This window comes from Nannochloropsis gaditana (assembly GCF_000240725.1).
Source record: "Nannochloropsis gaditana CCMP526 unplaced genomic scaffold scaffold160, whole genome shotgun sequence".
Lineage (NCBI taxonomy): Eukaryota > Eustigmatophyceae > Eustigmatales > Monodopsidaceae > Microchloropsis > Microchloropsis gaditana.
The window spans coordinates 5,504-9,810 of record NW_005803793.1 but is presented as its reverse complement, the minus strand read 5'-3'; positions in this window follow the sequence as shown (position 1 = coordinate 9,810).

The window sequence follows — 4,307 nt, the reverse complement described above, 5'->3', positions numbered from 1 at the left end:
TTCGCCAGGGGGGCGGAAAATCCGATTGGGCTGGTTCTTGAGCGACGACTTTTTTGAGCCTTGCCGGGCAGGGAAACGCGCGGTTCGCGAAGCGAAGCAAGCTTTGGAGTCGACAGGAAAGTACGAGCTAGTAGAGATGCGCTTGAGCACAGCAACCGATGGCTGGGAGGCCGTGCGCCTTTATTACAACATCATGACGGCCGAGGGAGGCCTGCGGAGTTATATCGACGCCCTGGAAGGAGAAGCGATGATCCCGATGTATCGGAACATACGACTTGCCGCCTGCTTCCCCGATTTCTTGCGACCCCTGCTCCACACCGCCTTGTACTTGACAGGAGAGAAACGGAGACGTTTCTTGGTCAAAAATATGCGGCGTGATGGGCTGGCAACGCGGACCTACTGGCAGTACTGCGAGGAGCTTCAGAACTATCAAGAGGCGTGGACTCGAATGATGCAAACGCAGAAACTGGATGGGTTTTTATGTCCAAGCGTGGCTTTACCTGCTTTTCCTCACGGATGGTCGTCGCATTTGGAAAGCTCGTGTTCTTACAATCTATTTTTGAACCTCCTTCACTACCCTGCTGGAGTGATACCGGTCACTCAAGTGCGGGCCGATGAAGCCGTCTATCCCATGAGCGATCTCCCCCGCATGCAGCGGGATTCTATCGCACGAGCCGCTGCGATAGCTATGCAAGGGAGCGAGGCCTTGCCTGTGAGCGTGCAAGTCGCATTCCCACCTTTTCAGGATGAGATGTGCCTTCACGTCATGAAGGATTTACAGGACGCTGTTGGATTCACGGCTTTACCGCCTTATGCGAAGCGATCCGTTTTTAATTAATAAAATTTGAACAAAGTACTTAGCATTCAGCTTTCAAGTGAGGGTATTCTGAGTTGTAGCTCGATTCTTTTACTTGCAGTTGCAGCTGTGATGCCTCCAACCAAATGTATGCGAGTTGGTCCACACACGGAGGCAAGGACACACCACTTTTAATTTCGATCCTCCAATTCTGGCATCAGTCAGAGCTACTTGTCTCATTCGAAACACGATTTCCTCCCCTCCGCAAGCATACCACCACATCCAATCAGGAACACGTGAAGCCCAGGGATCGGGGGATACGAGGCTGGGGCTCGTGGTAGGGCCCCAATGTACCCCCCGACCCTCGCATCTCTTCTGATTCACGCCCCCATGCCCCGGGGTCTGGGGATTCAGACGGCACAGGAAGATATAGACTGTCCCTTTTGGGTGTAAATAATTGGCCTTTATGTGACGCTGATGAATGGGATGGGAGCATTGTTTTGTCGGAAAGTTTGTTCTTTCGATACAACCGATCCTGATCCTGGTGCGTGGTGGCTCGAATGTCCGCTATTCGTCGTCGTGTTCGCTTTGCCTTTTGACCACGTCCTTACTGAGGGGTTACTTACCATACATTACCACCCGCATATAGAAATTTGCGAGCAATGCACCATCTTCATACCTCTGTCGAGGCTAAAAGCTCCTTGTTTTCGAGTAGCAGATTCTCCGAGTCTACAACCTCATCGTTGAATACTGCTCACAGTTTCTCCGAGCTTGGCGGGCCAGCAGGAAAACATAAGGCAGCTGTGAGGTCATTGGGTTGGCGCAGCATCTACATGTTTGTGTCTTTGCTCGCATTATTGGGAGCCACCGGAAGCCAAAGTAAAATTGTCGAATTTATCTGCAAACAGCTGGGTGGGAGCAACAAGTGTCCGGCGATGCCCACGTGTCCAGCAGGAGAGGCTTTGCGTCACAAACCGCACTCAAAGGTAAGGGTACAAGGTCACATTATGTTTCAAAACGCTTTTGTTAGTATGTTGGGGCGATGGTTCCCGTATTCTGTCTTATAAATCCCCCTCTACCGGACGCTAACAGCCGTCTTACGATGGGTGCGGGACCCACGGGGTCAAGGTGAGTCTGAGCCCAACGGACTTTTCGTCATGCTGTAATCTACACGACCTGTGCTATGGTCAGTGTGGAAGCCCGAAAAAGGAATGTGACGAGTATTTTGAAGGGTGCATGATAGCGCAATGTCACAGGGAGCACCACATCCCTAGCAACAGCAGTATCGACAGTCATCACCACAATCCGAAAAGGCAATCCAAGGAACTTAGACGCTGCGTGCGGGCAGCCAGATTGTATTATCACGGCGTGTATGGATTCGGTTGTTTTGCGTACAGAAAAGCTCAAAAGCAGCACTGTGAGTGTGGGCCCATGGGCGAGGGAGAGGAGGGGGAAGGAATCGTAAGAGAACGACTCGCCGGTGGCCGTGGAGGTGAGAGTCTAGGAGGACTGTATGCCCTGATGGAGAGGGCGGCTCAAGCTATGACCCCGACGGCCGGGGCGGTCCACTGGAAGTGGGAAGAATTTTTGTGAAGGGAATGCGCAGCGAAAAGTTATGTGGAACAGGACCGGGACAAGCGGCGAAGGTGCATGACACCATGAATTTTCAATTCAAGACATGAGAGCAGTACCTCAGATTAACAAAAAGGGTCCGAAAGGGAAAGAGGAGAAAGAAAGAACCGTACGATAAAGAGCATCCGCCCCGGATGACCGTGGCGTTGGACGGTGTTTGTACTCTCCCCCCATCCGTTGTGAGGATTACTTCTAGGCTGATGGTTGCGCCCATCCATTCGCCATATTTCCCCTCCTTTATTTCTGTCTTCTTCCCTTCCGACCCCTGAAGACACACCTCCAAACATGAACCGCCCACCCTGCCCCTAAACAAGCGACTTCGCAGTCGTGACCCTCCACGACACCCTTTTCCGCACACACAAGCACGCTGGCCCACATTTGACACGCTTCTCGTTCCCATTTCTGTCGTCAAACAAGCAACGCGATCCTAGCGCACAAGTACGTCAGAAACCGGACCAGGAAGAGCTCATTCCCCTTTCCTCCTCTCCCTCCCCACCCAGCCCCCTACACAGCCCCTTATCCAACCAAACGTTCCAAGATAAACGAGAGAAAAACACGTTGAAACGTGTGTACAACCGCCTTTATGCTGTTCCTGATTGCTTTTGTGAGGCTGTTGCGTATAGGAAACTGCTTTTTCTCACATTATCCTCCTCCGCTTCCCCTAATCCTGACGTCCATCCTGATTGGAAACAGATGAAGCTTACGCTTCCTCCTGCAAATAAGAGAATGGAAGAGATTGATGGGGGAAAATATGGGGAATAACAAAACGCCATAATTTATTTTCCACCCTCCACAACTTCCCCTATTGACTTCTCAACACTCTTACGATGCCGTACAATCCACCACTGGCGGTTGAAAGCATGCAGTACTCAAGCACATCCTCAGTGCAACCCCAATAATCCGCGCTTTGACCGGACGAAATCCGTCTTGGGACCCCCTTGTCCTCCCGCCCTCTCTTTCCTCTTCGGCCCACCTTGTACGCAATGATCTGGTCAATGCCGCAGGCGGAAAGGACGGAGACGGAGAGGGATTTGCCGTCCTGGTAGGCCTTCAAGATTTCCTGGTCGAAGCCCTCGGGGTAATCCGGAAGCTTCAAGTCGTCGCGCGTCCCGCCGTCCTCCTGCAGGAGCGAGACAAAGCCGTCCTCGATGTCCAGGAGCTGGTACTCAGAGCGGTTCACGTTGGGCACATACGTGGTGTGTGTGGTAGGCACCACGTCTTCCACCTTCTTCCCATTGAAGATGTCGATGGCCGTAAAATTTGCCTTGGCGTGCCCGTGCTTCCCCGTCTTGGAGGTCGAGACATTCACCACCTTGCACGGACGGCCCTTGATCATGATGTAGCCACCTTTCTTGATCTGCCCGGCTTCGGAAGGGAACACGTCCGAAGCCCCTGCCGTCGTTCCCGAGAAGTCATAATCCTCGATAGTCGCAGCAGCTTCCTCAGCCATGTTTGCTTCAGGGAAAAGAAGAAAGGGCCCTGGGCGCGGGGGTGGGTGGGGAGGTGTGTGTGAAAGCCTGTGAAAGCCCCCAAATACATGTATAAGCTCATGCTCAGGAGGGCCAGCTCCGACTTAAAGTACACAACGGCTTTCTGGACAAACAAAGCTCATATCGGATGTCACGACGCAGCGAGGGATCGTTAGAACCAAAGGTCCCAAAGAACTGATGAGTCCGTGAGTGATTTCACCAGCCAGCTTCAATTGGAGGCAGGCTCCGTGTGTGTACAGAGCACGAATTTTACCGTGCTGCTGCTATCAACTTATGCACTTCCAAATGTCAGACTTTCTCAGCAAAAAACGCCAAAAGGCATCGACACGGGGCCAGCGCAACCTCGAAGGCAGGAGCAAGCGGCGGGGGGAGCTTGCAGCACCTGCAGG